The sequence below is a fragment of the Erpetoichthys calabaricus genome, chromosome 1 (assembly GCF_900747795.2).
Source record: "Erpetoichthys calabaricus chromosome 1, fErpCal1.3, whole genome shotgun sequence".
Lineage (NCBI taxonomy): Eukaryota > Metazoa > Chordata > Cladistia > Polypteriformes > Polypteridae > Erpetoichthys > Erpetoichthys calabaricus.
Window position 1 is genome coordinate 168,198,281 of NC_041394.2, and position 12,812 is coordinate 168,211,092.

At 38.9% G+C, this 12,812-nt stretch overlaps 1 protein-coding gene across 1 annotated transcript in view; it reads left to right on the forward strand.

Annotated features, from left to right (window-relative positions):
• ptn (pleiotrophin) overlaps positions 1-12,812 on the forward strand; it is a 429,887-nt gene that overhangs the window by 132,553 nt on the left and 284,522 nt on the right. The gene's annotated exons all lie outside the window — the stretch shown is intronic.

Here is a 12,812-nt window from a genome sequence, read left to right on the forward strand (position 1 = left end):
AAAAGTAAAGGAAACATTTTAAAAATAACGTAACATGATTGTCAATGTAATTGTGTTGTCATTGTTATAAGTGTTGCTGTCATATATATATATATACATATACACATACACATATATTATAACACACTACATTTTATATATATGTATATATATACACACATACAGATATATATATATATATATATATACACATACAGATATATATATATATACACATACAGATAGATATATATATATATATATATATATATATATATATATATATACCTATATATATATATACATACAGATATATATATATATATATATATATATATATATATATATATATACATATATACACATACAGATATATATATATATATATACACATACAGATATATATTATATAGCAAAATACCCGCGCTTCGCAGCGGAGAAGTAGTGTGTTAAAGAGGTTATGAAAAAGTAAAGGAAACATTTTAAAAATAACGTAACATGATTGTCAATGTAATTGTGTTGTCATTGTTATGAGTGTTGCTGTCATATATATATACATATATACATATACACACACATATACACACATATACAGATATATTATATATACATATACACATATATTTTTTATATATATATTTTTTATATATATATATATATATATATACACATACATACATACATACATACATATACACACATAGATGCACTTACAATAACATAGAAATCAATATAAACAACATTAACATCATTATCATATGAGAATATGAAGTAATATATAAGAAGCACATTTCATATAAATATAAATTATTAAACAGTAAAATCTTCTTCTATAATTTGCTACCGTGGCTTTTCGTTGGTCTGTCCAGGATTTTAAATCACCTGTAGCTTGCAAACCGTTTCACCTATTGACTTGAAATCTGGTACACATATAATACGTCACGTCTGCTATCCGCTTTATGGGTGATGATTGTATCACTCTTTTTATGTTTATTTTATTTTAGAATCAACTCCTATCTGCGCACACCAGGGCGGCCGTGGGCAGACGCGTATGGTGTATTCACTCCATGTTATCGTGCATTGCGCTGTCAGTGGTATTTTGATAAAAGAATTTGAACAATATATAAGAAGCGTATAAATTATTAAACAGTAAAACATTAACATTTAAGAAGTAAAGTTACATTGAGTACTACTGCAGTGCCTTCGGGCATACCTCATTTTTTCTTTGCCCATTACATGCTTAAATGTATAGATTTTTTGGTGTACCTACCCGAAAACACGCGACATATAACCGACCGTGGGAGAAGCATGGATTTTAAACACGCGTTGAGTTCATCTGCTGGTCTCCCTCGTGGAATAACTGGTAATGTTTGACTACAATGTACAGCGAGTAAAACGACATTACCTCCTTTTTTTTTTTTACGATCTCAGAGATCTTGCTTTTTTCGGTTCAAGGCTTCATAAGCTCTTTTATGTTCCATGGTGTACTTAATAAGTACTAATTATCCCAAACCATCATCTTTGAATGTTGCAAGACTTTCGCCTTGTATGTAGATCGGGGTAATTACATTCATTGCATTCCTAGTCTGAATCACAATCTGATTGTATGGGTGGTTACCTGGCACTGTAGGGTTGCCACCCGTCCTTTAAAATACGGAATCGTGCCGCGTTTGAGAATGAAATTGCGCGTCCCGTTTTGAATCAATACTGGACGGGATTTATCCCGTTTTTTTTTTATCATTTTTTTTTTAAAGCAGCGTCTCATGCAAATCATCCCACACGCATTTTATGAAGATGCCTCCTTTCCTACTTTGGATTGGGTAATACTTGATGTCATCGTTAGTTTGATTGGTGTTTTTAACTGTCCAGTGAGGAGGGCGTGTCTTTTAAGTACAGTCTGCAAAGTGTTGGCACTGAGATGTGGCGTCAGCGCCATAGTTGAAGCCCCTAACGTTGCGGTCAGCAAGTCGGCTAACATCCGCCATGTGCCGTCTTTCAGTTGCGAGAAGCAGATCATAGAATGGTTGAAACTGTTGCCCCTAACGTTGCGCCACGGCGTGTGGTTCGTTTATACCTCGTGTCTTCTCATTAAACTTTTATCTCGCGAATATGTTATTGCAATCCACAGCGGGAGCGTTTCTATAAACTTAATTGAAACTTACGTTTTACACCGTGCTTTGTTTCCCTTATGAACATGCTTGTATGCTTAACTCGCTCCGTTCTCAATTGTTTAATTAATTTTTTGCTCTTCGCTGTTTGCGGCTGTTCCTCCATTTCCCCCTACTTCGTTCTTTTATCTCGCGAATATGTTATTGCAATCCTTAACGGGAGCGTTTCAATAAACTGATTGAAAATAGTTTTGCATTTACCTTTTTAGTAAAAGGCGAGCTTTTAAGCCTGAGAAATCACCCCGTAAATGCACACGTTTAATTGGACATGTGTTAATATGTATGGTTACACAGTATTAAAAGACAGTGAACAACGTCAGTTACCTTTCTTCCCGCGTTTGATAAAAGGTGAGCTTTTAAGCCTGAGAAATCACCCCGTAAATGCACACGTTTAGTTGCACATGTGTTAATATGTATGCTTACACAGTATTAAAAGACAGTGAAAAATTAACGTCATTTACCTTCGTTCCCGCGTGTGACTCGTGCTGTAAATGTCTTCCTTGTTTTTAGTTCACGTGATTACGTAGGAGGCGTGATGACGTGATACGTGACTCCGCCTCCTCCATTACAGTGTATGGACAAAAAAATATGTTCCAGTTATGACCATTACGCTTTGAATTTCGAAATGAAACCTGCCTAACTTTTGTAAGTAAGCTGTAAGGAATGAGCCTGCCAAATTTCAGCCTTCCACCTACACGGGAAGTTGGAGAATTAGTGATGAGTGAGTCAGTCAGTCAGTCAGTCAGTGAGGGCTTTGCCTTTTATTATTATAGATCTGTATATAGTGTTTAACTTTAATCACCCTATGGTGGATTGCATTAGTTTTCTTCTTTCTTCACGCAGTGAGTCAAACAAGAACATAATATTTGCCACTTCAAAGATCAGTTCAGAAGATAAATAGATAGTGTTTGAGCAATACAATCAGAGCATCAGAATAATCAACAATGCTTAAGGCATAGACACCAGATGAAGCAGTAATCCTTCTGATGCTTCTATAGCAAGCTTTAGGCTCAGGTGAAACATTCATTTTTTTATGGATGCAATCAGAATTGGCTATATAGAAATATGCAAAACAAATGTTTGCATTAAACATGACTAAATAAAATTAGGCGGAGATGTGAATCTTTAGATTTGAAATGTCCATCTTCCTTAACCCTTTCTAAGCAGTATCATTTACATGTAATATAAATATTTTTAAAAGCCTTACCAGAAGAAATGTTTGCCTAAATTGGTTGTGGCACTTTAATAATAATAATAATAATAATAATAATAATACATTTTATTTATATAGCGCCTTTCCCATACTCAAGGCACTTACAGAATATAATAAAGAACAGCAGCATATACAGTATATAGCATTGTACAAACCAGATAAATAAATAAAGAAGATTAAGACAGTGAATTCTGAAAAAAAAAACAGACAACATAATTGATGGTCTAGCACACACACATACAGGTTACATTAGCATCTTGAAAGAGAAGTAAACTGAGAGAAGGGTACTAAAGTCAAGTAGAGCTAAAAGCCTTCTTGAACAGATGAGTTTTGAGTTGTTTTTTAAAAGAATTCATGGAATCAGCTGATCTAATCAATTTCGGTAGGTCATTCCAGAGTCTGGGCGCTATACAGCTGAAGGCCCTGTCACCCATGGAGTGTAGATTAGTGTGGGGTACAACAAGATTGCCAGAATCAGAGGACCTTAGTGGGCGGGCAGGCACATAGTGATTATACAAAGGTTATTTAAGGCTTTGTAGGTTATTAGTAGGATTTTATATTCGATTCTGTAAGACACAGGGAGCCAGTGAAGACGGAGCAGGATGGGTGTGATGTGCTTGCTGCTGCTAGTTCGAGTAAGGACTCTTGCAGCTGAGTTTTGAATAAGCTGGAGCTGTGATATAAGATTAGACGGGGCACCTGCCAGTAGGGAATTACAATAATTGATGCGGGATGTGATAAAAGCATGGACAAGTTTTTCATAAGCATTAGAGAGGGAGAGGAAGGAGCGAACACGGGATATGTTACGGAGGTGAAAGTAAGAAAGTTTCTTAATGTGATTTATGTGGGTAGAATAAGAGAGGGAGGAGTCAGAAATGACACCAAGATTTTTTACAGTAGAGGCAGGTCTGATGAGATCACCGCCAAGATAAACTGGGAATGAGCTCATTTTATTAAGTTGCATTTTAGTCCCAATTTGCAGGAGTTCAGTTTTATTGCAATTTAATTTTAAAGAGTTCTGCTCCATCCAGGTTTTAATTTCACTAAGGCAGGTTGTGAGCTGAGAAATCTCTGATGAAGTTCCACTTTTAACATTGAAGTAGAGTTGAGTATCATCTGCATAAAAATGATAACCCAGTCCATAGCTACGGATAATATGGCCAAGGGAAAGCATGTAAATACAGAAAAGCAGAGGACCGAGGACAGAGCCCTGAGGAACTCCTTGTGTGACTGGCGCTGAGCTGGATCTGCTGTTGCCAAGAATAACAAACTCTTGCCTATCAGTCAGATAGGACTTGAACCACTAGAGGGCAGTGCCAGAGATACCCAGCATGTTCTCCATTCTGGACAGTAGAATGTCATGTCTGACAGTGTCAAATGCTGCACTGAGGTCTAACAGAATTAATATGCTGGTTTGTCCAGAGTCTGCTGCCATAAGCAAATCATTGGTTACCTGTAGCAGAGCAGTTTCACAGCTGTGCCGCGCCCTGAAACCAGACTGAAAGAGTTCCATCAAGTTATTAGAGGTTAAGTAATTGGTGAGTTGGGAAGCTACAACACGCTCAAGAACTTTTGACAGGAAAGGTAAGTGGGAAATAGGCCGGAAATTGTTAAGATTGTCAGTATCAAGACCAGACTTTTTTAACATTGGGGTTACAGAAGCGATTTTAAAAGTGAGCGGCACAGCGCCAGTGTCAAGGGATGAGTTTATTATTGTTGTAACAGTCGGGATTATGGCATGAAGGCAGGATTTAAGTAGTGTGGTGGGGATGGGGTCCAGTACACAAGTAGTCGGGCTCATCTTACAAAGCAGGTTATTAACAAACGCAGATGTGACTGGTGAGAACTTAGAGAAGGAGCTGGATGGAGTGGGAAAAAAGGGAGAGATATAAACAGATGATGTATTTATGTTAGTTGAATTATTTAGATCTTTAATTTTGTTACGGAAAAAGTGGAGGAATTCCTCACAGACTTCAGTAGAAGAGGTAGTTGGGCCAGATGCAGGTTCGAGTAGTTTATTAACTACAGAGAACAAAACCCTTGAGTTATCATGGCCACTTTCTATTATTCTGCCGTAATGGGAGTTCTAGGCAGAAGTTAGTGCTTCTCTGTAAGCTCTTTGGTGGTCAGAGAAAGCCTGGATGTGCACGGTGAGGCCAGTCTTACGTGATATTCTCTCAAGGCGTCGGCCAGCTGCTTTCATAGATCGCAATTCTGAGTTATACCAAAGAGCTGAACATTTAAAGGAAACCTCCTTATGTTTTAAAGGAGCTGTTTTATCTAATGCTGAATGAAGGGCTGAGTTATAGTGGTCAACAAGACTATCTAGTGTTGGTGGAATAGGTGAAGACAGTAAAAGATCAGAAATGGATCCACTTTACTGTAATTGCCTTTGGAAAAGGGATACATGTATGAATTCTTGGCATACTGTTAGTTCTGTGAGCTACACTGCATAAAATAACTTTACTGACTATTATAGATGCAATTTGGAAAAAAAGTATTTTTTTGTAATTTGTTTGTTATGAAAGTTACATTAAAAGTTTTAGGTCTACCATGAAATGCCATGTACAATGTTTTTGTTTACTTATTGGTTATTTTCTATTGATAGGATAGTATTTTTAAATAATGACAAGCAATTAATTACCTTGGATACTCTCTTTCCAGGCAAGCATTGACCTGCGTTGCTTAAATTATAGCCCAAAAGTGTGTCTGTCTCTGTAATGAATGTGCACCTGAGTTTATAATTATGTTCTGGTTGTTATGCAATTGTTTAAGATACATTCATTTTATTTTTCATGCCACCATTTCACAATGTTTAGGAATTGGATCTACCATGTTCTTTACAGATTCAATGTCTGGTGTGCCATCACACAAAAAGAGTTTTAAATTTAAGACAGACAACACATTAAGAAGGTTAATTTGCTTTAGTCAAAGAAAAAGTAAAAAAAAAAAAAGAATTAAAGAAAACTGATGGGAACATACAGAAAAAACAAGTTCTTCACAAACTAAAGGCCATGTCACATTATGCTACTTTTCCAACAATATTCAGTCATAGCCAACCTTTACATAAACTTAGAGAGTCTGAGGAAGTTAGCAGCACACACCCGTGAAGTCACTCTCCTAATGTCACATGTCCAGCAACTCACTCCAATAAAAATCAAAGAGGTTTGATTTTGTCTTTAGCTATAGAGTATCTATCTATCTATCTATCTATCTATCTATCTATCTATCTATCTATCTATCTATCTATCTATCTATCTATCTATCTATCTATCTATCTATCTATCTATCTATCTATCTATAGGGGCAGTCTTTGTGTGCATGAGTTCTGGCAGCCAATGAATACTGATTCTGAAGTACAATGCATAGAATGTAGCAATGATGAATGGGGTGTTGTGGACTTTATTTACTAAAAGAAGAGAAGTTTGTGTATCTAAATTCTTGTTTTTACATACCACAAAAGAATGGAAAAAAGAAAGAGGGCAGAGACTGAGCCTGATCTCACCCTAGCTGTTACTCATTATACAGCATAGGCAGCACATTATTTGCTGTCACAAACAGGGGAGAGCAGGGGTGTCCAAACTACGGCCCATAGGCCAACTACGACCCGTGGTCCATTTTCAATTGGCCGGCAGCAAATTCTAAAAATATAATGAAATTATGGCCCACACAAGAAACTTGTTCTTAACCATATTGTACTTCTTAGTTTTAACACAAGGCAGAGCTACTGTCTTTATCAAGGCAGTGTCATCACAAAACATCTGACTTACACTGGTGCCAAACAAGAACAAGTTCTGCTAGCTCAACAACAGCATTTTTTCTGTGCTAACAAAACGTGAGAAAATGCCACATTAGCCAGTTACGAGGTAGCACAACTCACTGCCTGACATGGGAAACCTTTCTCAGATGGTGAGTTCATAAAACAGTGCCTCAATAAAGTTGCAGGTATAACGTGCCCCAAGAAAATGCAGGAATTCAACAACGTTAGCTTGTCCAGAAACACAGTTGTGCGGCGAATTAAAGATTTGTCAGCTAACTTAAAACATCAAGTGTCAGATAAAGCTTGTGGTTTTGATTATTACTCGAGTGTATGTGATGAGAGCACAGAAGCCACAGACACCACACAGCTGTTGATTTTTTTGTGGGGAATTGATGATAACTTTTACATTACAGAGGAGCTACTTGATCCTAGGAGTCTAAAGGGAACAACAACGGGTAAGGACATTTTTGTAGCTGTGTCAGATGCAGTTGACAAGATGGGACTTAAATGGGACAAGCTATGTGGAGTTGCAATAGATTGAGCTCCAGCAATGACAGGCGAGCGCATAGGAATGGCATCTATGGTGTACACCAAGGTGCAAGAGAGTGGAGGTGAGGCTGTTAAAATGCACTGTTCACCTAGGCGATGTGATGCACACTGTTGTGAAAACTTTCAACATAATTTGAGCATGAGGGCTCTACCACACAAAATTTCAAGCTTTCCTATATGATGTTGATGCTGAATGCAGGCACCTCCTCTACCATTCTGATGTGCGCTGGCTAAGCCACAGCTCCGTGCCGCAGCGGCTTTATTCCCAGTTATTAGAAATTGACCAGTTTTTGAAAGAGAAGGACTGACTTCTTCATGAGCTGAGTGACCCTCTATGGTTGGCAGACTGAACACACTGAACAAGAGCCTACAAGGCAAAGACCAGCTTGTGCCAGAACTTTACGCGCACATGAACGCATTCTGTGTGAAGCTCCAACTCTTTAATTGACAACTATACAACTTTCATGTTGCGCACTTCCCCACGCTGTCCAAAATCATAGGTGCTTTTTCAGAGACCAGGCTTTCTGCTAAAATGGGGAAATATGTGTCTGTGATCACATCTCTCATGACAGAATTCAATCAGCGCTTCCAAGATTTTTTTGTCATTGAGAAACAAATCAAGCTGTTCTCAATTCCCTTTCCTGATGGATGCAGAAGAAGTGGAAGAGAGTCTGCAATTAGAAATTGAAATGCAGTGTGATGATTCTCTGAAGAATCAGTATCATCTTCTCTCCCTACCCAACTTCTATTGGAGCTTTGAAAAGGCCAAGTTACCTCTGATGAGACATCATGCAAAAAGAATGATCAGTCAGTTCGGCTCAACATACATATGTGAGCAAACATTTTCTCTCTTAAATCAGAACAAAAGCAGATTGAGAACCAAAATGACTGACAGCCATCTCTGTGATATCCTTCACATTTCCACCACCCAACTTACTCCTGACCTGCAAGCCATCCTTCAGTCTAAATCGCAGCATTGCTGTTCCCATTATAGGCAAGTTAAAAATATATTATACTGTATTCATTTGTTAATAAGCCAAATCACTTAATAAATTCAGCCAATATAAAGCTGATAACATTTTCTAACAAGCATTATTTGATATATTAACAACTTGAATAACTTAATTGCATAACAAGGTTGAAATATACCATTCCCTTTCCCCCTTATTTTACCCCCTTTATAGAGGGCTGTGAAGGGGGCTCACCATCCTGACTAAGAAGCAATCTGAGGATGTTGTTATGAGAATAAGATACCAACACTTTTTGCAATACAATAAATGAAAACCCATTAATGGACAATTGTGGTGCTGTTTTTTTCTTTAAGCATATTCAATTATGAAACATAATTTACCTACATTTGATTGATTTTACTAACTTAATACACTGGAGGTGAGGCAATATACCTCACCTCTAGTGGGGGCCCAGCCCTTCGTATATTTTTGTGTATGTGGCCCTCAGTGAAAAAAGTTTGGACACCCCTGGCTGAGGGTTCTCATAGAGCGCAAACGCGAATATTGGCAGAGTTTCTTTGCAGCCTTTGTCGATTTTAGCAAAGCGTACGACTCAGTTGATCGAGCTGCCCTGTGGGACATCCTGAGGGTTCGCGGGATCCCTCCGAGGTTGCTGGATATCATGGCTGGCCTGTACACTGGTACTGTGAGTGCTGTGCAGAGTGGAGGCAAGACCTCTGCGTTTTTCCCAGTTGATTCTGGGGTTTGTCAGGGGTGTGTTCTTGATTCTACTCTGTTCAATGCTTGTATGGACTGGGTGTTGGGCAAGATCATGGGGTCCAGCAGCTGTGGGCCATCTGTTGGTGAAGAAAGATTCACGGATCTTGACTTTGCTGACGATGCTGTGATCTTTGCGGAGTCAATGGAGGCTCTGATTAGGTCGCTCAAGGGACTGAGTGAGGAGTCTGAGTGTCTGGGCTTGCGACTGTCCTGGATTAAAACCAAGATCCAGGCCTTTAATGACCTCTTGGGCACAGCCATCAGCAGTGTGTCTGTTTGCGGAGAGAGTGTTGACCTTGTTGAGAGGTTTACGTACCTTGGCAGTGACATTCATATTCTCTGGTGACTCTTCCTGTGAAGTCAGTAGACAGATTGGGAGAGCATGGGGGGTCATGAGGTCGCTGGAAAGGGGTGTGTGGCGCTCCCAATATCTATGCAAAAGGACGAAGGTCCAAGTCTTTAGAGTCCTGATGCTTCCTGTCTTACTATATGGTTGTGAGACATCGATGCTATCCAGTGACCTAAGACGAAGACTGGACTCCTTTGGTACTGTGTCTCTCCGGGAAAATCCTTGGGTACCGTTGGTTTGACTTTGTGTCGAATGAGCAGTTGCTCATGGTGTCCCGAATGAGGCACATTACCTGCATTGTGAGGGAGCGTCAGTTACGGCACTACGGCCATGTGGCGCGTTTCCCCGAGGGTGATCCGGCTCATAAGATCCTCATTGTTGGGGACCCAAGTGGCTGGACCAGGCCAAGGGGTCGCCCACGTAACACCTGGTTGCAGCAGATAACGGGTCATTTCTGGAGGGTAGGGCTGGACCGCGTGTCTGCCTGGGGGGTTGCCAACTGGGATCCTGAGCTGTTTCGATGTGTAGTGGGTGCGGCAATGCACTGTACCAGTGCATGCTCCCCAACTTGACTTGACTTGACCACTGGCTTAGAGTGTTCCCTCATAGCAGGGCTGGCTGAGAGCTTCATGGTCTCTAAAATGACACCTTCCTGTTTTACCATCCTTTGTGTAGGGTGGCTGGAAGGGGAGGAATTGAAGGTATATAGGTAAATTTTTTAAAATGCAAAACTTCCTTGGTCTAAGGACAGTAGTGAAAAATCTGTTAGTGATTCTGTAGCAATTGCTTTCTTCCCCAAATCGATCCCCATAACACACTAATTTGTCAAATGTTTTTAACAGATCCTTATGATGCCATGATATTCAAGTTTTTTAATTCTCTTTCTTACACTGTGAATCCAGCAATGCCAAATGTAAGTTAGTCAGGGAAAGTGCATAGACCTGGGCTTTAGCTTAACCCTAACCATATTTTTTTTATTTTGGTTTTCTCTGGTCTGGGTATTTTGATTTTTGGCATATCCCACATTGCATCTCTCTAATGTTGGCATCCTGCCTATTCATTGTTCACTTCAGTGGTGGTCATAATATTATCAATCATAGAAAACTTTATTATCACAAGGCCATTGTATTTGTATTAATGTGCTTGACTGTTTTTCTTTTAGGCCTAGCTTCTGTTAGCCTGTTCATATACTATATAAATCTATAATCTCTCTACTTATTTCTATTAAAACTTGTTGAAATATTTTGGCTAGTGACCCATAACTTGGAAATCTTTTTTCAATTCATAAGAAGCTTATTATCTGTCCTGTCTGATGGATATTCACTGTGTTTTAGTCCACAGTGCTGTATTCCATTTGATGACTCATCCATATTCTCATTCTATTTCAGAAGCATTTTAGGTCACTGTTGCTATGAAAGCCAAACATTATTTTGGGCCTTCTAACATCAGGTTTGATTTGTTTTTGTGTGACAATAAAATGTCTCATTACAATTTTAGATAGATTGTACATATTTAAACACAGCTGGATGTATTTTCTTAAGAGTCCAGAAAACTGTCACATCACAGCAAATGTAGTCCACAAGAAACAGCAGAAAAAAATTAATTTAACCTACTCTGTGTTTTGAAGTTAAAAAAGCTACATCCATACTTGAAGTTCTCCAGACATTGTCACTTCCTATTTCTACCCATCTGCATGGGATTTTTACACATGTTGAGGTGTGAAACACATGGGCATTACATCAGTTGTCAGTACTAAACTAGCCCAGGACAGGTGATTGTAGGTGTTTGTTGTTTTGCCCTGTGATGTACTGGCAACTCATACAGGGTTAGTTCCCATCTTGCATCACAAATAGTTGGAATAGATAGTGTCATGTAACCCTGAACTACCAAACAGATTGCTGGGTAAGTTAACAGTCAACTCTAGAAGTGACATGATAATGCAGTAGATGATGCCACTGCCTCACAGCTTTAGAATTCTAGGTTAGAATTACAATCCTGTCCCTGTCAGTGTGGAGCTCACACATTCTCTTCACATCCATTTTTTATTTTGTTATGGTGTATAGTAAGCACGGTGGCGCAGTGGTAGCGCTGCTGCCTCGCAGCAAGGAGACCTGGGCTCGCTTCCCGGGTCCTCCCTGCATGGAGTTTGCATGTTCTCCCCGTGTCTGCGTGGGTTTCCTCCCACAGTCCAAAGACATGCAGGTTAGGTGGATTGGTGATCCTAAATTGTCCCTAGTGTGTGCTTGGTGTGTGTGTCCTGTGGTGGGTTGGCACCCTGCCCGGGGTTTGTTCCTGCCTTGCGCCGTGACCCTATGTTAGGATATAGCGGGTTGGACAATGACTGACTGTATAGTAAGCATTAATTACTTAGTTATAATATTCTGCATGATAATTTTTGTTTACCTAAGCAGTATTGTATGAAGCGGATTTTACTTTAAGTAGACACTACTCTTTATGCCAATGTCACCAACTGATTTTTCTGAAACATTTTTGAAATAATTAGTCAGAGTATCATATTGGCATGTAGGTACTTCTCAGGAGGAGCCAGTTGATGTGGTTTTATTTTAGAGCCCCTTAGGAGTTGCAGAAATCACAGCCCACTGGGAGAAGACAAAGGGGTTGACCCAGGACACACTTAAGTGATTATATGTCTTGAATGTTGCTGGGAATAGTGCCTCCTTGACCCTGGCCATGAAAAGCAGAAAGATGATGTTCAATACATTGCAGTTGTACATGAAGAATCCAAAATATCAAATAAACAAACATTTCTTAGTATTGCATCCTTTTTATTAAAAATTTGAAAGTCTGTAATATTATGGTAGCTTTTAGGTGGCCTGCTTGGTATAATATTTAATGCTAATATATGAGTAATTGTGGAGTACTGTATTTTTATTTTCATAAGTATTGTGTTTTAAAATCTCAAATACTATGCCCCATTAATGTAACTATTATTAATTGAATTTAGTTAATAGCTGTGTTAAGAGAGATAGTGTATCAAAAGGTATTCCTGAACATGGCACCAGTCCATCACTCAGTGTCTACCCATCAATAATTGAATTATAGT